This window comes from Lithobates pipiens, unplaced genomic scaffold (genome assembly GCF_037356315.1).
Source record: "Lithobates pipiens isolate NorthernLeopardFrog02 unplaced genomic scaffold, aLitPip1_a1.2 Scaffold_19, whole genome shotgun sequence".
Lineage (NCBI taxonomy): Eukaryota > Metazoa > Chordata > Amphibia > Anura > Ranidae > Lithobates > Lithobates pipiens.
In genome coordinates this window covers 180,587,695-180,612,353 of record NW_027507764.1, presented here as the reverse complement: position 1 = coordinate 180,612,353, position 24,659 = coordinate 180,587,695, and the positions used below count along the sequence as shown (strand labels likewise).

The window sequence follows — 24,659 nt, the reverse complement described above, 5'->3', positions numbered from 1 at the left end:
TGATCTTGTGAGCTGAGGGGTAGAGAGATATGGGTGTCATCTGCGTAGAAATGATGTTGAAAGCCATGGGAGGCTATCAGATAACCCAGGGAGGAGGTATAGATTGAGAATAGGAGAGGCCCAAGAACAGAACCTTAGAGAAACCTGACGAAGAAAGGAAGAGAGGAGGAGGAAGCAGAATTGTAAGTGACACAGACAAGCACAATCACGGAGACCAAAGGAGTAAAGTTTATTTTTGAGGAGGGGGTAGTCAACCATGTCAAAGGTAACGAAAGGTCAAGAAGTAGGAGTACAGAATAGTGTCCAAACTAGGTTTACTGTCCCTCTAAGAATGATTTTCCAGAACAGAATGCTAATATTAGCAAATTAGTGCACTTTTAATTAAATAATCTTTTAAAGTGAGCATTGACATTATTCTAAAACATTAAAATAATACAATAAAATAAAATATAATAAGTCTCAGAGTAGTCACCACAATAAACTTGCTATTACCTTTATTGCCAAGAAAAGTTTGTTCTGTGCCTCTCTCTGATTTAGTTTAACTCGTGACTAACACTCCCTATCTTAATTTTCAAGCATTGACAACTGCTATTTCACTGTTGAAATAGACGGCTTTAGTGTCAATTGAATAGAATTTATTAGACAGAAAGAAGCCTGATGGAGAAGCTTAGCCATGAATTCAGGGGAAATCAGACACCAGTAGCAAAGTGGACATAGTAGAAACCTGTCTTGTACTAAAAGTAATAGCAAGCATCTTGTGCTGTGTGCTTTAAATTAAGATTAAAATTGCGTTTTGGTTCCTACTATATGTACCCAGGATTTCCTTGTGAAAGAATTTCCAGAGTACTAAGCTAAGAAGTAAAACTTTATGTGATATAAGGGTGTCTGTTAACTAGGCTGTGTGAATAGAATTCTTAACAAAAAAAAGTGTTTGGTAAATGCCAGATATTTGTACCACCTGATTGTTTCTTATACTGCATGTTTGTTGGCCTCTATTGGTGACAAGTGATAAGCTTGGGTTCCTGCTTGGGTTCTTTCCAAACCCAAGTTAATCCTTACCCAGAAGTCAGCTGTGATATGCCGGTTGGGGATTCCCTGCACCACAGCTCATGTACACATAGGGCAGACATGCTGGTGATGTCATTGACCTAATGATGGCACATGGTTATATTAGATCAATGTTATTGACGCCCTGCATCTTTGCATATGTGCAGCCACTTGGTAGGAAATCTCCCACTAGGAACTCATTGGCTCATTAATTATAGTTAACATCTGGGTTTGGACCAAGCCCAAATACATCCCTATTGGTGAGCATTCTACGCCTAAATTCCTGGTTTGGAACACCTGACGTGACATGCTGAGGGCTTTTCCCTTTAGACCTCTTGCACACTGCAGATTGAAAAAACTCAGTACAGCATTTTATTTTTTTTACTCATCTAAAATGCAGCCCTTTGTTTACAATGTGCCTGCACACGCAGGCACGTAAACAAGAGCTGCGTATTCATGAGTAAAAAAAAAAAAGGATTTTATGCCTGTACTCACAAATATGTGCAAATGCAAACGTATGAACATAAGTATTTTGAATATTCATTAATGAGGAATCATCACATTACTGACCAAAAGCCTTCACCACCGGCTCATCTTGGTTTACAGGATAAATGCAGTGAAAGGAAAAAAAAACAGGACAGAAAATATACAGGGGAACCAATATAGATAGGGTATGAGCTACCTAATTTGTCATAGAATCCTGCCTATTAACAAGATCCAAAGTTGGTAGGCTGGGTGTGGTCAACCGGTTATCTCATATTTTTTTGAATTTATCAGGGCATCCCTGTTATTGGAAAATAACACACTCTAATGCCGTGTACACATGACCGGACTTTCCGGCAGACTAATGATTCCGTCGGATAGTCCGATGGGTGTGTGGGATAGTCCAATCATTTTTCCTAAAAAAAATCCGACTGACCTAGAAATAGAACGTGTTTCAAATCTATCCGACAGACTCAATTCCTATCGGGAAAACCATTTGTCTGTATGCTGGTCCAACAGACCAAATACAACGCAAGGGCAGCTATTGGCTACTCGCTATTGAACTTCCTTTTTTAGCCCCATCTTACGTCATCACGTTCCAAACGAACTGACTTTAGTCCATTCGTGTGTGGACAAGTCCATTCATTCTGAAGTTCATTCTGAAGTCCGTTGTTCGGGAAGACCGTCTAACCTTTTCTGATGGAATGTCTGGCCGTGTGTACGGGACATAAGCGTACCCTATGGCCCATACGATTATCCCATTCTTAATGAGTTGATGGTTGTTCAAATTCCCAATACTGTAATATAAGCTTCCTGGCTTGGAATAGGGCTGTAGAGATAGCTGCTTTTATATGGTCAGTTTGCTGATATTCATCTATGATACCCAAAACCTACACATGTACTTAAACCAAATGCTTGGTTAAGAACTATATTTGTCTTTTTCCGTGTAGAGCTGACACATGATTTGTCAAAGAAAAATAGCTCCATGTTGTACTTTCCAGCTATCAAAAATTCCCTTATGCATTAACAGTCTCTCGGAAAATATTACATTATAAAAGCCTATCAAGTAAACTGTGTGAGGTCAGCTGTGAATTACAAGGGCATAAAGAGATGTAGTCATTTTCTATGCTCAGAAATGGCAGTGAAGTGACATAGAAAATCTTAAGACAGGAAGGTGAATGATGGAGACTCTGAAGGGGCAAGATCCAATTGTATCCCATTATAATTGTCAGACTTTGGCCTGAAGCATAATGAGCTATCCTGATAAATGGAGGAAGAAATTTGCCATGTTTCATGCTACAGTTTCTGTCTTGCTCAACACTGTCTATGGTCATTTTTATTACCCATTTGTTTTCCTGTTATAAACTGCACTTTCGTGTCCTTGTTCCATGATATAGAATTGACCACTGCAATATAAAATCAAGAGTAATGTGGGTCACTCTGGGCAATTTTTTTTTGTTTTGTTTTTTAGCTGTAGTTATCTAATACTTTATTTTTATTACTAACCTATTAAAAAAGGAGGCCTTTAAAATGTGAAATTGCTTGAAACGTAGCAGATGGGTTCATATTTCATATCTATTGGGTTCTCATAAGGATGAATCTAGTAAAAAAAAAAAAAAAGGAAATAGTCTCTCTTGCTTAGGTTTAAAGTGGCTCTAGGATCAGATTATAATGATTAACATTAAGTGTATTTATGTTAATGTTGAACTATTACACCACATATAAAAAAAAAAAAAAAAAAAGTGCTGCGGCACTAATTTTAAAATTCATTGTGTGAATGGCTTAGCATTCAAATAGCCATTACAAATAATTCCTATAGGGAGATTGATATACTGTGCAATGTAAGTGAACTTACAAATGCATTTGCTCTAAACCTGAGGGGGATCTCTGAAATGAGGGGAAGCTCTGCTGGTTTCTAGTATCCAAATCATATACAAACAAAATGCTGTTTTTTTATTTTCCTTGCATGTGATTTAGTATTCTTTGTAAAGTGACGTTTACCGCATTGCCTAAGCTCTGGAGCAGTGCACAGTAGATCTGCCTTTAGTAAATCAACACCAATGTGTCTAATATGTGTATTTTCTATTAAAGGATATGTAAAGGTTCATTTAAAAAAAAAAAAAACAATGTCATACTTGCCTCCCCAGTGCAGTTGGTTTTGCACAGAGGGGCCCCAATCCTCCTTTTCTGGGGTCCCTCAGTGGCGCTCCTGGCTCCTCCTCTTCTCACGTGCCCTGTTGGACAACCACTCTACCATGGGGCACATGTGTGGGCGCGCTCCCGTGTCCTGCTGCTGTGTCCATTGACACAGACAGCAGGACTCGGCCCCGCCCCCAGCTCCCGCGCCATTGGATTTGATTGACAGCAGCAGGAGCCAATGCCTGCACTGCTACCAATCTATCAATCTACCAATCTATCCAATCAGAACCCTTTAACTGGAAAGACCAGGTAAGTAAAGGCTCTGGGGGGCTGCTGCATGACAGGAGGTTTTTCACCTTAATGCATAAAATGCATTAAGGTGAAAAACCTTGAGTCCCCCTGAAAAGTCTCACAAATACATAGTTATAAGACTGAACAAAAGACACAGGTCCATCCGGTTGAGTGTTGAACCTATGTATGTGTGTGAGAGAAACAGACAGTATGAAAGAAGTAAAAGAAGAGTATGAGACAAGACGTCAAACGGTGATCTGTGTTTGATAAATGGAAAGACTGCCTATTTAAAGCCATAGCTGTTTGTTTCCTTGTCTAATTGCCTGACTGATACACCTGGCTTTGAAGAGAAGCCTCTATGAAGTCCTACCAGGGGTCCTTTCATATACTTGGATTAGATACTTCTTTACACAGTCACCTTCATTCAAAGGGAAAACTAACAGAATATCTGCAGCAATAAATTTGTCACTTTAGTGGAGTCAATCAATACATCGATGGAATTTTGAATAAGACTATTTAAAGAAAAAAAAATTTCATTATATTTTTCACATTTTTTAATACCATGCATGGTCCAAAATTTCCAATAGAGTGATGTGTGTGGATTTAATGGATGGTGCGGATGAGTACATATGATAGACACCGGTGTCTCATTAAGACCTTGTCTTAATTTTAATTGTTTGTATTGGAGGAGTTAATTATATTGAATTTTTGTACTATTTATCTGTGGTGTGAGAGCTATCAAATAATATTTTGTTATATCCGGTATACCCTCCTTGAAGAATATCTTTTTGAAAAATTTCCAGTCCTTTTTTAATCTATGTATGTGTGTGAGTTTGAGTTTCTCTGAATTGTTGTTCTATATATAATGCTCACTGAAGAAGACATCTGAAAGTATTTTAATTTCTTAACACTCTCAGGTGATAACACTACTTGGGAATAAATCCCCACACCTTCAAAGGTCCAGTAAAGAATGGCTTTTGTAATTTAAAATTAAATATCTTTTTATCCAATAACAATTAGTATACTGAATGTGTTATTCAATTTTACCTGTTTATACTGCCAGTGAAATGACACCTTTTGCAGTTTCCTCTGATGGGGCAACAATGCTGCTGTAAAGGTCCTGAATTCAAGGCAGCATTGTTGCCCTTGTGTTGGCTGTCCCTGCTTAAGCCACAGTGGGATAAGAAAATGTTGCAGGGGATGTGGCTTTTAGCATTGTCACTTCACAAGACTGTAGGATGGACCACTGCTTTCTGAAACCCTCCAACTCAGAGCTGAACTGTTTGGAAGGAGGACAAATGAAAGATGATTTGGCTCTTTCATGGGTGGTAAAGGCTGGACACTGATCAGCCCCTGCTGCAGCCTCTTACTTTATAAATTGCTACAAAATGCAGTCTAATCACTGGGGAAAATTGGATTTAGGAAATGTTTCAGTTTGTCTGAAGCAGACTGATCACATCATCTTAGCCCAGGCAAAATCACTTGCTTGGCGCTAAGGCAGTGGTCATCAACCGTGTCCTTAGGGCCCACTAACAGGCCAGGTTTGCAAGATAACTGAAATGCATCACAGGTGATATCATTTGCTGCTCAGTGATTGCAGTATTCTAGTCTACATCTCCTCAAGGGAATACATAAAACCTAGGATGTTAGTGGACCCTGAGGACAGGGTTGATGACCACTGTGCTAAGGGAATGCTTTAAAATGATTATATGAGTATAATAAATATAATATATATTATATTTTATATAATATTTTAATATTTTTGTTTTTAATTATTTTTTTATATATAATATATATTATATTATTTTTTGTAAAATTATAATTTTGCTCCATTGCCAATTGATATTTTACTAACAACACCACTAAAGTTTGAGAAAGCAAAGGCCTGTAGAAGAGCAAAAATCAGTAGTAGGTATATGCTGTTTTTTTTAGAACCTGATTAAACAGGATAGTTCTAAAACAAAGGTTTTCCATATACATTTATCTAGTAATTGCCTTTCCTGGGAATATTCTGTTCATTGTGTAGCAGGGTCAGACCACTCAATACTTTTCCAGACAATATAATTTCCTCCCTTATTCACCTCTTTTAATATAAAACAAATTAAATTATCTCTTACCAGAAATTATAAGCAAAATGGTGATTTTTGTGTGAGTGCCACCTTAAAAAAACTATACATAATAACATAATGACTTTAATCTCAATTATCAAATATGAAGCTAGCAGTAGAAAATAAATGGGGTAAGAGCTCTCTAATTTTTGTTGTAAATGTAAGTTCAATATTTTTTTTATAATCAAATCTATTCACATTTAGCAACTAAAAAGAAAATAGTCTATACAAGGAGTATGTAATGCCTTTATATATTGAAAAATGGGAAATATGGATTATGTTTTCCGACTCCAAAATATCTACAATTTTAACCACTTAAGGACCAGGCCTCTTTTTCAGATTTGGTGTTTACATGTTCAAAACTGTTTTTTTTTGCTAGAAAATTACTTAGAACCCCCAAACATTTTATATATTTTTTTTATAACACCCTAGAGAATAAAATGGCGGTCATTGAAATACTTTTTTTCACACCGCATTTGCGCAGCGGTCTTACAAGCGCACTTTTTTTGGAAAAAATTCCCTTTTTTGAATAAAAAAATAAGACAACAGTAAAATTAGCCCAATTTTTTTTATATTGTGAAAGATAATGGTACACCGAGTAAATTGATACCCAACATGTCATGCTTCAAAATTGTGCCCGCTCGTGGAATGGCGTCAAACTTTTAGCCTCAAAAATCTCCATAAGCGACATTTAAAAAATTCTACAGGTTGAAGGAGGAGGTCTAGGGATAGAATTATTAGTCTCGCTTTACCGATCGCGGCAATACCTCACATGTGTGGTTTGACCACCGTTTTCATATGCGGGCGCTACTCACGTATGAGCTCGCTTCTGTGCGCAAGCTCGTCGTGACGGGGTGCTTTTAAAAACCTTTTTTTTTTTCTTATTTATTTCAATTAATTTTATTTATTTTTACACTGTTAAAAAAAAAAAAGGATCACTTTTATTCCTATTACAAGGAATGGAAACATCCCTTGTAATAGAAAAAAGAATGACAGGTCCTCTTAAATATGAGATCTGGGGTCAAAAAGTCCTCAGATCTCATATTTGGACTAAAATGCAAAAAAAAAAAAAAAAGACATTAAAAAAAATATACCTTTAACGTCACTTCCGCCCTCCTATGGTATAGAGACGAGTGGGGGCCATCTTAGCCTCACTCGTCTCCATACCCAGCTAGCGAAAGGACCCGATCGCCTCCGCCGCTACCGACGGCTCCGGTAAGCGGCGGAAGGTGCGGAAGGGCGGCGGGAGGGGGGGGTGGCACCTCTCCCGCCGCCGATAGCGGTGATCTTCCTTATCGTACAGACGACCGGCGCCTGAAGAGATGGATATCTCGGTTGTGGCAGCAGCTGCTGCCATTACCGAGATATCCCTCTTCAAAATTAGGACGTACATCGTCGTGCGCTGGTCGGTAAGTGGTTAAGGAAGCCTACAAAAAATACTTTCTGACTCTTGCTGGCTTTCATGTGAATTGGCAGGAAGATCACACAAAACCTCGTCTTCATTAAACTCTGCTAACCAAATTATTTATTTTTATATTAAAGTCAAAGTGATTGTAAAGGTGGAAGCTTTTTTACCCTATTGCATTCCCTGCATTAAGGTAAAAAACCCTCTGTGTGCAGCTTCCCCCATCCTCCCCTTATACTTACCTGAGCCCAATCTCAATCCAGCGCTGTGCCCAAGAGCAGCAGCTCTGCTCTCTCTCCTAATGGGTTCAGGGGCAGCATTGGCTCCCGCTGCTGTCATTAACAGCTAGTGCGCAGAGAGTAGGGGGGGCAAGAGATGCTGTGTGTGTCTATGTACACACACAGCGTGGCTTGGGATCGAGCCAACGTGAGTGCCCCTATAGCAAGTGGCTTTCTATGGGGCACTCGACAGGCAAGAGAAGCCTGGAGCCCCAGCTGTGGGACCCCAGAAGAGGAGGATAGGGGCTGCTCTGTGCAAAATCATGTTTATTATAGAAAAAAAAAGAAATGTTTACAACCACTTTAATATAGAGTCATATATACATATATGTACCAGAGTGTGCATACTCACAGAGCCACTAAAGCATTCGCTTTGTGCAGGCAGAGATATACTTAGTTGATCCTGCCTTCAGCTGACCCTCCCAACTTCTCTGCATCCCCACTGTAGGTTGAGATTGTGTAGACAAGCTGATGTCCTACAGAGCATGCTCAATTTCACTTTCTTTCTAAAATCTTAATTTCCTCTTTTTCCTTATTTGTCACACATGTGGGTGTATACCCCCTTAGCGCCGACCGTTGGAAAATTTGCAAGGGGTTAAACTGGGGTGATGCCTGCAGCTGAGGGCATCACCCCGGTACCATTTTTTAGAGCTGGCGGTTGACTTTTTAGTGATAACAACCAATGCAGGTAAAAGCTGCTCGACTGTTATACTAAAGGAGCAGGAGGGGACATCTCCCCTCCCACCGCCTTCTGCCACCTTCCGCCATCCCACCGAGAGACCCAATCCACGATCCGGCGCATCCACCAGCTAGGCTGGGACTGTAACTAAGCCAGAAAAAACATGTAAAAACACGGAAGCGTCCTCACAACGCCACATTGTCACTTACAGATTATTCGGCTGCCAATGGCACAGATTTAAAAAAAAATGATAGTATTCAGAATCGCCATTTTTGATCTTTTTAAGGGCAAAGGAGGGATTTGGTGTTTTTTAGAGCCCAATCGCTCCATACAGAGTACCTGTCACCACCTATTACTGTCACAAGGATCAGAATTTTTTCTCGCGCAGCAAAGAAAACGCATAGGTAAGTCGCGCTCGCATGTGTAAACGGTGTTCAGGACAGATTTGGGTACTTACACAACTAGAATTAAAAAAATACATTTACTATTATCCTAATATCTTACAGAGATGTTTTAAGATTGTGTATTTTAATCTGCTGCAAGTTTGGCTTTACATAAAATAGTAAGGTACAGGTTATCCCTCTTATATCCACATCCATCTCTATGTCCTAGAGAGTTTCTTACCAAATTAAAGTGTTACTAAACCCACAACAGAAGCACAGTCTGTATATGCAGAAAAGCATGTTTATTATACTCACTATGAAACCTAAGGGGTTAATCCTGCGCATTGTGTAAAAAGGCTGCCTGATCCTGTCTTTTCTGACCCTCCCCTTCTTCCATTGTTCCCAATCCATCTCTTGATAGAACAGAGCCTTGGAGGCACACTTCATGTGCTCAGTTTGGTGTATATTGATAGAGTTTTTTTTGGGGGGGGAGGGGTGAATGTGATCGGCAGAGGGCCAATCAGCACTGTTCAAACAGAGGATCGCGGGTCCTACAGCCTCAAAGGACAGTCAGAGTAGAATGAAAATTCCTCCTACAAGTTTTAACCAGTCCTAGGCTGGACACTGATAGAAGTCACAAGACTGCTATACAATGCTGATGAGAAACGGTATTAAGCAGTTTATATTTACTAAAATAATTGCATTCCCATGTTCTGTGTACCGTGGATGACCAGATATAGTGAATGCAGAGTCCTGGATTTAGTAGTACTTTAAGCAAGAAGCGATACAAAAATAATAATTGTGCAGAGCTATGATTACTACCTTTGTCACTAATAATACAAAATATACAGTATATACAGAAAATGAATCAAGTATAAAGTGACTATAAAATGCCAAAAATTCCTAATTACAAAGAACATTACAAATTCAAATAAATATCTTAAATTAAGGTGAAAGAGTGAAATTAATAGTTTCCAGGAGTGTATCCATGAAACTTCTTAAAAACAGCAAGAAAAACTGCTGTTTTTGTACGAAGTCTACAGTGCTCCTCCTCCATGCTACAGTCCACCTCAATAAACAAAAAAAGATTTTGAAGGTATAAATCATTGTCTAACTATCACAATGGCTAAATGGTTAGTACTGGCAGCACTAGGGTCACGGGTTCAAATCCCAACCATGTCACTACATGCCTGGAGTTTGCATGTTCTCCCTGTGTCTGTGTGGGTTTCCGCCTGGTACTCTGGTTTCCTCCCACATTCCAAAGACATGCTGAAAGGTTACTTGGCTCATGTGTAAATTAGCCCTAGTATGTGCATCTATAAATAGGAGTTAGGGACCTTAGATCGTAAGCTCCTTGAGGGAAGGGACTGATGTGAATGTGCAATATATATACAGCACTGCACAAATTGAGGGCACTATATAAATACTAGAATTGTGCACAACGAAAATTTTTGTTTAGTTTCGGTTCATTGTCATTCATAAAATACATAATTTCGTTCTGTTATATTTGTTATGTTACGTTAATACGTTTTCGGATAATTCATTATTTCTGTAGAGTGTCGATATTCGTTATACTGAATCTCTAATCATGTCTAATTCATTTGTTATATGCGCTATAATTTCGTTCGTATTTGTTGAAATTCTATATTTATGTATGTATATATATTCATGATAATGATTCGTAGTTTGAAAAGTTGTTTGTTTATTGAATCTTTTAACACACACAATGCCAATATCTCTTCTCCTCGGCTCAAATACAATACAACACCCTTCTCACTCAGTTCTCAGGAATGCACTTTGCCAGTAATCCAACCTCCAGCACAAAATTAATCAGCTGATTGGGCTGTAAGATTTACTTGCTAGAGTTGACGTTTTGTTTCATTACATCTTTAACAAATTACCAAATCGTGTCGAATTCATTAGTTATATCCGCTATACTGTAAATTCTTTCGTATTCGTTGAAATTCATTATTTTTTTGTTTCGGAGATTTGGATGCACCTGAATGTCCAAAGGATGCAAAATTCTGCAAAATGTTTTATTTTTTTCCGAAATGAATTGCACAAGCCTAATAAATACCTGAAATAAGTGAATAAACTAATATATGGTCTGGAAATCAATGGCAAATTAACTCAAAAGTTTCATCATGACAAATTTTGCTCTATATCAGATTTTATAAAAAAAAAAGAGAGAAAGGGTTTGCGGACTCAGGACATTGAAAGTCAAGTGCCTCCATCCCTATTTGCTGATAGCATAAGAAGAGGGTTTGGGACTTTATGCGGCCGAATTGGCGACATGAACAAGGAGTGTCTGGCGAGTTTATAGTTAAAGTGGTTGTATAGTCCTTTTTGGGACTTTTACCTACAGGAAAGCCTATAATAAGGCTTACCTGTAGGTAAAAAAAATATTTCCTAAACCTGTACGGTTTAGGAGATATTCCCCTCGCAATGCGCCGCTGACTGCAGCGGCGCATGCGCACAGGGGATTCCCGGCTGAAAGCCCGGCAGACGACGGACCCTGCCGCAAATAAATTTCCCACGCACATGCGCGGGAGTGACGATATCGCGGCTCCGGCCACTCACAGCCTCGGAGCCGCGATACCCGGAAGAAACGCAGAGGGAACATGTCAGCTCCCTCGGCGTGGATCGGACCAAATGTCGGGGCTTCATTCTCAGGTATTTCATAATGAGCTAGTATGCGGTGCATACTAGCTCATTATGCCTTTTCCTTTGCAGGTAGGAAAAAAAACAAAAAAACACATCAGCGGGTATACAACCGCTTTAAATCTTATATACATTACATAATATCATACACGTTATATCATAACATAGACAAAGTACAATAAAATATAATTTATTTCATAAATATATCACATAATAAAAAAATAGCATAATGGCATGTTGATTCATGGTATTGACATTATAAAAACACCAGACTCTAGAATCCATGTTCCCACAATATATAACAAACACAAACTTCACTTGGTAAAGGCCAGTAAAACACAATCAATAAAAATGTTGGTGACACTCTTGAGATGTATAATCATAAAGATTGCATCTTTATAGCTCAATGTGTTTCATGGATAACTTCCACTCTTCAGGAGCAGATGTGGAATCGGTGTCTATAAAAATATTATAAGATTACAATGGGTCTATCCACAAGAGAGGAAGGGGGAAAAAATATCATCATTATACCACCATATTTCTATATATTTTGGTAATCTCACATTTCAGCATTTATTGGATTACCATGTAACACTTTCACATATAATTACACAAACATTTCTTATTGTTATAGACACATGGTGATGTGGTCTGCATCACTTTTCAATATACATGGGGACTACTCCCCAGGGATAGCTGTCTCCTGTTGGCCTTCCAGCATTGTGCCTTGGGGTTTACCATCTCAGCTCCCGGGACTGATGATACATTTCCTCTAGAGCCTTTCTCCCAGACTCTGTAAGTATGAATGAGTGATTTCTGGTTATTATGCTATTTATATTTTTTCCCCCTTCCTCTCTTGTGGATAGACCCATTGTAGTCTTACAATATTTTTATAGACACTGATTCCGCATCTGCTCCTGAAGAGTCAAAGTTATCCATGAAACGCGTCAAGCTATATAGATGCTGTCATTATGATTATACATCTCAAGAGTGTCACCAACATTTGTATCGATTATGTTTTACTGGCCTTTACCAAATTAAGTATAATTTTTGTTATATATTGTGTGCACATGGATCCTAGAATCTGTTGTTTTTATAATGCCAATACCATTAATTAACCGCTTCAGCAATGGAAGATTTGACCCCCTTCCTGACCAGAGCACTTTTTGCGATTCGGCACTGCTTTGCTTTAACTAACAATTGCGAGGTCATGCAACATTGTACCCAAACAAAATTGAAGTCCTTTTTTCTCCATAAATAGAGCTTTCTATTGGTGGTATTTGATCACCTCTGTGGTTTTTATTTTTTGCGCTATAAACAAAAAAAGAGCGACAATTTAAAAAAATAACTCATTATTTTTTTACTATAATAAATATCCCCCCAAAAATGTATAAAAAAACTATTTTTTTCCTCAGTTTAGGCAGATATGTATTCTTCATATTTTTGGTTAAAAAAAATCACACGGAGCGTATATTGATTGCTGCTCAAGTTATAGCGTCTACAAAATAGGGGATATTTTTATGGCATTTTTATGGCATTTTTATTTAAAAAAATCTAATTTAGTAATAGCGGCGATCTGCGATTTTTATCGGGACTGTGACATTATGGCGAACACATGGGATACTCTTGACACTATTTTGGGACCATTGTCATTTTTACAGCGATCAGGGCTATAAAAATGCACTGATTACTGTGTAAATTACACTGGTAGTAAAGGGGTTAACCACTAGGGGGAGATGAAGGGGTTAAGTGTGTCCTAGGGAGTGATTCTAACTGTGGGGGGATGGGCTTTAAGTCACATGACAGCGATCACTTCTTCCAGTGACAGGTAGTGGTGATCTCTGTCATCACACAAGCCAGAACAGGGAAATGCACTTCCCCATCTGAGGCTCCGACATGATTGCCATGAGACCAGCGGACATCGAGTCCGCCGGTCCCACAGGCATGATCACATGGCGGGTGTGCGCCTGCTATCCCTGGCTCTTAAAGGGGACGTACAGGTACACCCATTTGCCCACCGCTGCCATTATGCCGACGTATATCGGCGTGCAACGGTTGGCAAGTGGTTAACATGTCATTATGCTATTATGTTATTATGCGATAGATATATGAAATAAATTGTATTTATATGTACTTTGTCTATGTTATGATATAACGTGTATGATATGATATAATGTGTACAGTATAAGATACCTTTTACTATACACTCAATAGACACTCCTTGTTCATGTCGCCAATTTGGCCGCATGCTTCACATAAAGTCCCAAACCCTCTCCTTATGCTATATAATATATGTATCTAAATTTACCAGTAAGTTACAGGTGCTCTATAATTAGGATGGAATTGAAACTTGGTAAAATACAATGGGGGTTATTTACTAAAGGAAAATCCACTTTGCACTGAAAGTGCACTTGGAAGTGCAGTCGCTGTAGATCCGAGGTGGACACGCAAGGAAAATAAAAAAGAGCATTTTAGCTTGCACATGATTGGATGATAAAATCAGCAGTGCTTCCCCTCATTTCAGATCTACCCCTTAGATTTAGAGCGACTGCACTTCCAAGTGCACTTTCAGTGCAAAGTGGATTTGCCTTTCATAAATAACCCCCATTATCTTATACCATAACCTGTATTGGTATCTCAAGTAAGAGCAATTTATAAAAAATATAAAAAAATATGTAGATGAAAATGTCTGTATTAAATTGAAGCAAGTTCTGTTTCATTGTATTCCCTCTACTACACAAATAGGAGAATCACATTTCTTGCAGGGCACGTTCTCGGTTTTCATAAATGGTCCCATTTGTGCTGGTGTATTTTTCTTAGAAAAGTGGCAGCAGCCAATCAGAAACTGATAAATCATCCTCAGGGTAAACATTCTGACAACGAAGGGCAGGTGAAACAAATGTGTAGTGTCTGCAAAACCCATTAAAGAGAAAAAAAAATATTAAGATGTTGAATAAAAATATCCTGTAGACAGTCAATCAACACAGCAAAATTCCAAACCAATGACAAGCAATCAAGATGCCCCTTGGCTCATAGGCTTCGAGAATGCATTGTAATAAACTCAATCCAAAGGCAAAAAACAAAGTTCTTTGTGCTTTCACAGCTTCTACACTAAACAGTCTGATAAATGTCAAATCAATTGTTGAAAAGCCTTTGACTGTATTTACTTTAGTCATTTACTATAAATGAACTTGGCTTGAGAGGAGGGCTGGGTACTTATTTGTTTTCTGGCAGACATTTCATTTTTAGCATGTGTAGCATTTTCAATAAGTGCTTTTGAAATGTCATACTTTTATTGTGTTGGTTTCTCTATCTCAGTTTTGGATAACGGAATGACAACTTGCAAATAAGCGTATCCCTGTATTAATTTGATCTCGGTGCAGACAAGCTTGCTGTGTACAACATTTATTGGCATTAAATTCATGTTTTTGTTCATTTTGATATTAATTAAAACTGCCACCATCAACAGGCTTAGAGACCCAGTTTGGAAAAGCAGTATAAATTTGTTTTTTTTTTTGTTATGTTTACCACTGCCAAGTATGAAATCATCCAATCCTTATTTTATTAGGTCATAGCCCCTAAAAAGATGAAATGAAACAAGGTTGACAAATTCAAGAATGAATACAATTTACTGACTTGGAATTGTTTCAAGTCATTTATAATTGGAAAAAAAAAAGCTCATGGTAAGCTGGCCGAACACAAAGTCTATTGTCAGTATTGCGGAAAGGAGAGCTACTTGATTATCCCAAGACAATTTAAAAGTCATGCTGGAATGACTCTCTTCCCATGTACTGCTTTGCTGTAGGGATGAGGTTTGGGTTTGCTGTTTCTATGGGCTCACAATGGATCCACTAGATTGGAAATTCATGGTTCCAGTGCAAGAATAGAGATATTCACCAGATTGAATTCTTCATAACCATAATGCAGTACCTGGCCTTTGAACATAGGTCAGTTGGCTTAGAAGTGCAAATAAGGGGCTTTTGGAAACCAGACCCTCTTTATAAAAGTGTGAGGTTACAGCAGCTGCACTCAGGGCTGGATTAACATAGGGCCTATTGGAGCTGCAGTTCCAGGCCCCTTACCTTAAGATAGGCCCATTTGCCAAAAAAAACAAAAAAGGATGGACTTTGAGGGTTGTGGCTCAGTGACCAGGGGTCACAGAAACCCCAAATTTGGGAGGTAGGTGGCTGAAGTCCTATCCCACAACTGGTCATTTGGGGCTCCTATTATCTATTGTTCCGGAGATATGGGGCTCCTTGAGCAGCCTGTCAGAAGCTACATACAGTACGGCCAGTTTAAACACAAACTGGCACACTCGGTTTGCAGCAGACTGAGAGGATGAGCTCTCCTCACTTCTTGTCAGAGGCGCTGAGATCAATGGATAGCTTGGAGCCTGCAGAGTTTGACAGGCAGCACCGCCTGTTAAATTCGTCTATTGAGTTCACTGAGGCCACTCTGCAACTGCAAGCCAAACTCGCTCGCAGTAACAGCATAGTCCAACAATGTAAAAATACCATTCAGCAATGTAAAAAAAACAAGGAGGCAGCAGTAGCACCTCATGCCTGCCCACTGTCTTACCCTCCACACTCGTCTCCTATACATACTGCTCACTATCATACCCTTCACATTCCTCTCCTCTGCCCACTCTCATACCCTCCACACGCCTCTCCTGTACATACTGCACATTGTCATACCCTCCACACTCCCCTCCTGTACATACTGCACATTGTCATACCCTCTACACGCCTCTACTGTACATACTGCCCACTGTCTTACCCTCCACACTTGTCTCCTGTACATACTGCCCACTGTCATACCCTCCACATGCCTCTCCTGTACATACTGCTCACTTTCATACCCGCCAAATTGTTCTCCTGTACATACTGCTCACTGTCTTACCCTCCACATTCCTCTCCTATACATACTGCTCACTGTTATACCCTCCATATTCCTCTCCTGTACATACTGCCTATTGTTGTACCCTCCTCTCCTGTACATACTGCCCACTGTCATATCCTCCACACTCCTCTCCTGTACATACTGCCCACTGTCTTACCCTCCACACTTGTCTCCTGTACATACTGCTCACTGTCTTACACTCTATACTCATCTCCTGTACATGCTGCTCAGTATCATACTGTCCACACTCCTCTCCTGTACATACTGCCCACTGTCATACCCTCCACACTCCTCTCCTGTACATACTGCCCACTGTCTTACCCTCCACACTTGTCTCCTGTACATACTGCTCACTGTCTTACACTCCATACTCATCTCCTGTACATGCTGCTCAGTATCATACTGTCTACACTCCTCTACTGTACATAGTGCCGGCTGCCATACCCTTCGCACTCCTCTAATGTGCATACTGCCCAGTATCATACCGCCCACGCTCCTCTCCTGTACACACTGCCCACTGTCAACCCTCCACACTCCTCTGCTGTGCACACTGCCCACTGTCATACCCCCACACTCCTTTCCTGTACATAGTGCCCACTGCCATACCCTCCACACTCCTCCCCTGTACATAGTGCCCAGTGTTATACTCTCCACATTCCTCTCCCTCCACATACTTCCCACTTTTATACCATCCATTCTCCTCCCCTATGCCTCTTACCCACAAAAGCAGTTCTTTAAAATTATATTGAATATCCTCAAGGTTACCAGCTCTAGAATGAACACACTTTTGTTAGTTAAACTAAAGGAAATCTTCTCAGTCCACATTTTTCTGCCCATTATTAGTACTCATTTAATTTTGTGATTACTACTGTGATGTATAGCAGAACATAGGGGATATCAGCTACTCTAAATATACCACTGGTAAAAAAAAGTGTCCCTGAAAATATTTTTTAAATGTTGGCAACTATGCATCTGGGCACTGCTCAAGGGACATTGGGTCAGAAGGGGGCCCCATGAGAAGTTCCCAGGATCCTGTGATATTAAAGCAGTGGCAAACTTTGCTAACATTACTACTTTTTAGAGGCCCTGAAGTAGATTATGCCATAATGCACTAGTATGCATAGCATATTAGCACATTAGCGTACACTTACCTGTCAGACTTAGTCCTCCAGTGCTGCACTGTGATCAATCTGGCGGGTCCTGGGCGCTTTCATCTTCACCCGGCCTTCCTTCTGGGTTCTGTGCCTTACCTTGGCTGGGCTGTGTTGCTGTCACTCCCATGCATGCCCATGCACATCCTCTCTCTCTCTCATCCACCCCTCTCTCTTTCATCCTCCCTCCCTTACCCCTCATCCCTCTCTCATCCCCTTTCTCTCTCTCTCAAACTCCCTCTCTCTTTTTAAAGAGGAGTTTCCCTGAAAAAAAAAATTAAAAGTCAGCAGCTACAAATACTGCAGCTGCTGACTTTTAATAATTGGACACTTACCTGTCCCGGGGTCCAGCGATGTGGGGGAATGAAGCCCCGCTCGTCGCCCCTCCTCTCTGCGGCACCGACATTGCAACTGTGCATGCGCGAGTGTCCCAGATGACTAACAGGAGGGAGGGGGCGGAGCTGAGCCCTTCCTGCACCAAGGGGAAGTGTCGTCAGGAGCCCAGGCACTGAAGGAGGCAGACTACGAGGGACCCCCTAGCAACCAGTATTTAGAGGTGAGTTACATTTTTTTTTTTTTATTTAAATTATTTATTTATTTATATTTAGGGATTTTAACCTTTTTTTTTTTTTTTTGTGGTGTGTGGAACACCACTTTAATCACTTCAGCCCTGGAATAATTCACCCCCTTCCTGACCAGGCCATTTTTTGCGAAAAAACACTTCCTTTAACTGACAATTGGGTGGTCGTGCGACGCTGTACACACACAAAATTTACATACATTTCCCACAAATATAGCTTTATTTTGGTGCTAATTGATCACCTCTGCAATTTTTATTTTTTACACTAAAAACAAAAGAAGAGCAACAATTTTGAAAAAAACACAATAGAGGTTATTTACGAAAGGCAAATCCACTTTGCACTTGAAAGTGCAGTCGCTCTAAATCTAAAGTGTAGATCTGAAATGAGTGGAAGCTCTACTGATTTTATTATCCAATCATTTGCAAGCTAAAATGCTGTTTTTTATTTTTCTTGCATGTCCCCCTCGGATCTACAGTGACTTTATTTCAAAGTGGATTTTCCTTTAGTAAATAACCCCCAATATGTTTTACTTTTTGCTATAATAAATATTCCAATTTAAAAAAAAAAAAAAAAAATTTTTCCTCAGTTTAGGCCAATATGTATTCTTCTACATATTTTTGATAAAAAAAAATCACAAGTGTATATTGATTGGTTTGCGCAAAAGCTATAGCGTCTGCAAAATAAGGGATAGATTTATGATTTTTTTTTATTAGTAATGGCAGCGATCAGCGATTTTTATCGGGACTGCGATTTTGAGGCGGAAAAATTGGACACTTTTGACACATTTTTGGCACCAGTGACATTTATACAGCGATCAATAAAACAGGATGCTGCCTGTTATGCTGTCTCTACTAATGTGATTTTATTATGTTCAGAAATTGTCCTACTTTTAGTTTGGGCCCGTGTCTGGGACTTTCAGAAGACACTGCTATAAAAATGCACTGATTACTGTATAACTGTCACTGGCAGAGAAGGGGTTAACACTAGGGGACGATCAAGGGGTTAACTGTGTTCCCTAGGTGTGTTCTAACTGTGCGGGGATGGAGCTGATTAGGGGAGGAGACCGATCGGTGTTACTATTTAGTAGGAACACACAATCTGTCTCCTCACCCCTGACAGAACGGGGATTTGTTTATATACACACATAGATCCCGGTTCTCGCTCTAGTACGAGCGATCGCGGGTGCCCAGTGGTCATCACGCCCACCGGGCACTCGTGTCGGCTTCGAGGACAAGCTGTGGGCAGCGCATGTGCGCCTCCTACAGCGCCTTAAAGACCTGGCATACAGCTACGATGGCTCGCCCAGGGGAGCCATCCTGCCGCAGTATAACTGTGAAGGCTGGTCAGGAACCGGTTAATTTAATTTGTTATAACAAAAAATTGTTTTCATTTTTATTTTATTTATTTATTTTATAAAAAGCTCCACCAAAATCCTCAGCCCCAGGCCCATGATGTTCTTAATCAGGCCTTGGCTGTGCTGACAATGTGCTTTATTTGTGATAGGGAAGGCATAGGGAGTGCTGCTAGCAAACGGCATAGGGAGAGATTCATATAGGACTTATAGGCACTGGCATTTCTGTTTTCACAGGGAATATTTACTATTTTTTGCTGTCTGCAATCGCTTTTTTCACAGCCCTTTTTTATGTGGCGACAACAGTGGAATATGAATGGTTATAAAAAATGCTGAAAACAAGTAGCAGCCATCACTAGAATCCGAAATTGTGTAAATATATGAGGTACAAAAAGTGCAGTGCTAAATATATCTAAACAGCTAATAATAATGACATATCAGCATAACAAATTGCACGGTGCAAAATAAAAGAATATAAGTAGCATAACGTCATCTATTTAAATAGTCCAAAATAGTGAAAAAAGGCAAAAGTTCATATTCAATGGTGGTTGTGAAAACAAAATCCAAAAGTTGACCTAAGGACTCACCACGAGAGCGCATCCACCACCCAGAAGAGGCGACTGAATACCCTCTCTCAAACTCTCAAACTCCCTCTCTCTTTTTAAAGAGGAGTTTCCCTGAAAAAAAAAATTAAAAGTCAGCAGCTTCAAATACTGCAGCTGCTGACTTTTAATAATTGGACACTTACCTGTCCCGGGGTCCAGCGATGTGGGGGAATGAAGCCCCGCTCGTCGCCCCTCCTCTCTGCGGCACCGACATTGCAACTGTGCATGCGCGAGTGTCCCAGATGACTAACAGGAGGGAGGGGGCGGAGCTGAGCCCTTCCTGCACCAAGGGGAAGTGTCGTCAGGAGCCCAGGCACTGAAGGAGGCAGACTACGAGGGACCCCCTAGCAACCAGTATTTAGAGGTGAGTTACATTTTTTTTTTTTTATTTAAATTATTTATTTATTTATATTTAGGGATTTTAAGCATTTTTTTTTTTTTTGTGGTGTGTGGAACACCACTTTAATCACTTCAGCCCTGGAATAATTCACCCCCTTCCTGACCAGGCCATTTTTTGCGAAAAAACACTTCCTTTAACTGACAATTGGGTGGTCGTGCGACGCTGTACACACACAAAATTTACATACATTTCCCACAAATATAGCTTTATTTTGGTGCTAATTGATCACCTCTGCAATTTTTATTTTTTACACTAAAAACAAAAGAAGAGCAACAATTTTGAAAAAAACACAATAGAGGTTATTTACGAAAGGCAAATCCACTTTGCACTTGAAAGTGCAGTCGCTCTAAATCTAAAGTGTAGATCTGAAATGAGTGGAAGCTCTACTGATTTTATTATCCAATCATTTGCAAGCTAAAATGCTGTTTTTTTATTTTTCTTGCATGTCCCCCTCGGATCTACAGTGACTTTATTTCAAAGTGGATTTTCCTTTAGTAAATAACCCTCAATATGTTTTACTTTTTGCTATAATAAATATTCCAATTTAAAAAAAAACAAAAACAAATTTTTCCTCAGTTTAGGCCAATATGTATTCTTCTACATATTTTTGATAAAAAAAAATCACAAGTGTATATTGATTGGTTTGCGCAAAAGCTATAGCGTCTGCAAAATAAGGGATAGATTTATGATTTTTTTTTATTAGTAATGGCAGCGATCAGCGATTTTTATCGGGACTGCGATTTTGAGGCGGAAAAATTGGACACTTTTGACACATTTTTGGCACCAGTGACATTTATATAGCGATCAATAAAACAGGATGCTGCCTGTTATGCTGTCTCTACTAATGTGATTTTATTATGTTCAGAAATTGTCCTACTTTTAGTTTGGGCCCGTGTCTGGGACTTTCAGAAGACACTGCTATAAAAATGCACTGATTACTGTATAACTGTCACTGGCAGAGAAGGGGTTAACACTAGGGGACGATCAAGGGGTTAACTGTGTTCCCTAGGTGTGTTCTAACTGTGCGGGGATGGAGCTGATCAGGGGAGGAGACCGATCGGTGTTACTATTTAGTAGGAACACACAATCTGTCTCCTCACCCCTGACAGAACGGGGATTTGTTTATATACACACATAGATCCTGGTTCTCGCTCTGTCACGAGCGATCGCGGGTGCCCAGTGGTCATCACGCCCACCGGGCACTCGTGTCGGCTCCGGGGACAAGCTGTGGGCAGCGCATGTGCGCCTCCTACAGCGCCTTAAAGACCTGGCATACAGCTACGATGGCTCGCCCAGGGGAGCCATCCTGCCGCAGTATAACAGGAACCGGTTAATTTAATTTGTTATAACAAAAAATTGTTTTCATTTTTATTTTATTTATTTATTTTATAAAAAGCTCCACCAAAATCCTCAGCCTCAGGCCCATGATGTTCTTAATCAGGCCTTGGCTGTGCTGACAATGTGCTTTATTTGTGATAGGGAAGGCATAGGGAGTGCTGCTAGCAAACGGCATAGGGAGAGATTCATATAGGACTTATAGGCACTGGCATTTCTGTTTTCACAGGGAATATTTACTATTTTTTGCTGTCTGCAATCGCTTTTTTCACAGCCCTTTTTTATGTGGCGACAACAGTGGAATATGAATGGTTATAAAAAATGCTGAAAACAAGTAGCAGCCATCACTAGAATCCGAAATTGTGTAAATATATGAGGTACAAAAAGTGCAGTGCTAAATATATCTAAACAGCTAATAATAATGACATATCAGCATAACAAATTGCACGGTGCAAAATAAAAGAATATAAGTGGCATAACGTCATCTATTTAAATAGTCCAAAATAGTGAAAAAAGGCAAAAGTTCATATTCAATGGTGGTTGTGAAAACAAAATCCAAAAGTTGACCTAAGGACTCACCACGAGAGCGCATCCACCACCCAGAAGAGGCGACTGAATACCCTTACCATAAGGCAGCTTTAAAGTGGTTGTAAACTCTTACAACACAGGTAAGCTTATAATAAGGCTTACTTGTAGCTACCATGGATATCTCCTAAACCTGAACGGTTTAGGAGATATCCCCTGTATTTGCATGTGCCGATGTCATCGGCACATGCGCACTGAAGCAAACAGAAACAACGGCACGCACAGGCCGTTGCTTCAGTTATACTGTGTCATTAGTGGCGGCTCCCACGTGCATGTGCGGGAGTGACATCATCGCAGCTCTGGCCAATTACAGAGTCAGAGCCTGCGATACCGGAAGTAGCTCCAGGAGCGATGTCGGCCGCCGGAGAGCTGTACGAGGATGTCTGCAGGGGCTTCGATCTCAGGTAAGTAATTCATAATGAACTAGTATGCTATGCATACTAGCTCAATATGTCTGTCTTGCAGGTTTGTTTTTATTTTTCCCTAGGGTTTACAACCACTTTAACCAAGCATGTAGTAATGATGGTCGGGATGGTAGTCACAGGAATGGTAACCAAGAGTAGACTGCAAGGTTGTCCGCATCAGCCGGGCCACTTGTCAAATTATAAACTCCAACATCCATAAAAAACAAGAGACCTCCACATAGCGTAAAACCGTTTGGCCAAAGATTTTATTAAAAGGTAGAAAGCTTACATAGATCCTGAGATAATGAGCATCAACAAAAAAATCTCCTTGTAGTGATCAAATAAACATTGAAAGAAGAAGAAAAGGGCGCAATGACATGGTGCGGGCTCATCAGACTCGTCGCGTTTCATTCACAAAGACTTTAACTGGGGTGGGATATACCTGGACAATTAGCATTATCCCAACAGTGTGTAGTTTTTTTGGCAGAGACTGACCAGGTGATTTACAGGTACAAGATTGTGGGTGACGTGGCAAAGTATTGTCCCTGCTCAAACAAGGACCTTTTTATCAGTATCACCTGTGTTTATTTTAATGAAAGTTAGTGATTAAAAGGAAAAAGAAGTAATATTATCATGTGAAAGCTATTTGACATTTAAGTATTTGAGTTTACATCTACTTTAACCACTTGAGCTCCAGAAGATATACCCCCTTTATGACCAGGCCATTTTTTCTATTGCAGAACTGCGTTATTTTAACTGACAATTGCGCAGCCATGCAACGCTGTACTCAAATTAAATTTATGTTTAATATTTAATTTTTTCTGACAAATAGAGCATTCTTTTGGTGGTAATTGATCACCTCTGTGTTTTTTTATTTTTTGCACTATAAACAAAATAAGACCAGCAATTTTGAAAAAAAAAACACAATATTTTTTACTTTCTGCTATATCCAATAACAAATTTTTTAAAAAATCGAATTTCTTCATAACTTTAGGCCAATATGTATTCTGCACCTTATTTTTGGTTTAAAAAATCCCAATAAGTGTATATTGATTGGTTTGTGCAAAAGTTATAGTTATAGTGTCTACAAGCTATATACTGGAATTTCAATTTTTTTTTTTTATATACTAGTAATGGTGGCAACCAGCGACCTGTGTTTTTGCGGCGAACAATCTGACAGTAACTGACACTTTGCGGGAACTAGTGACAGTGATCAGTGCTAAAAATATGCAGTCACTATACTAATGACATTGGCTGGGAAGGAGTTAAACATCTAGAGTGATCAAAGGGTTAAATGTATGCCCAGCCAGTTTTTGTGTACTATGTGTGCTGTTTTCACTGCTTTGCCGGGAAAGAAAATCCATTACTTCCCAGCAGGGGACGGAGATCTGCATTGTCTGTGGCAAATTAAATGTAATGTTTATAAATGTAAAGTTATGCACTTGGGGGGCTAAGAATATGCATGCATCATAGATACTAGGGGTACAACTGGGGGAATCCATAGTGGAGAAGGATCTGGGGGTTTTGGGTACCAACATTTAGGCCTCATACACACTGCACGTTTTTGGACATTTTTACAGCAGCTGTTTTTGTCAGTAGACGTTTTTTCTACAGTCATTAACTCTCCATGATGTTATCCTATGTGTCCATGCACACATAGGCTGTTTTCAGAAGTTTTTAGCAGTGGTGTTTTTGAGCAGTAAAAAAAACCCAAAACTAGTGGGTTCTGAGAGATGTTTTTCAGCTGTAAAAACGCTCTAACACTGATAAACGTCAATAAACGCTCAAAAATAACACTCACCAGCGTTTTTTAACATTTTCGATCCATTGAAAAAAAAAACAAAAAAAACGCTAACATGGAAAAAACGCTAATA

General features: G+C 39.7%; 1 protein-coding gene across 2 annotated transcripts in view; it reads left to right on the top strand.

Annotated features, from left to right (window-relative positions):
* The window catches only part of TMEM108 (transmembrane protein 108), a 269,761-nt gene that overhangs the window by 56,277 nt on the left and 188,825 nt on the right, over positions 1-24,659 (top strand). The window contains exon 1 of one of the 2 annotated variants that reach the window (XM_077491525.1): positions 12,214-12,269. The exons of the other annotated variant lie outside the window; for it this stretch is intronic. The gene's annotated coding sequence lies outside the window, so the exon portion shown is untranslated. Of the gene's footprint in view, positions 1-12,213; positions 12,270-24,659 lie in introns of those variants that run through there. 2 annotated transcript variants of the gene reach the window in all.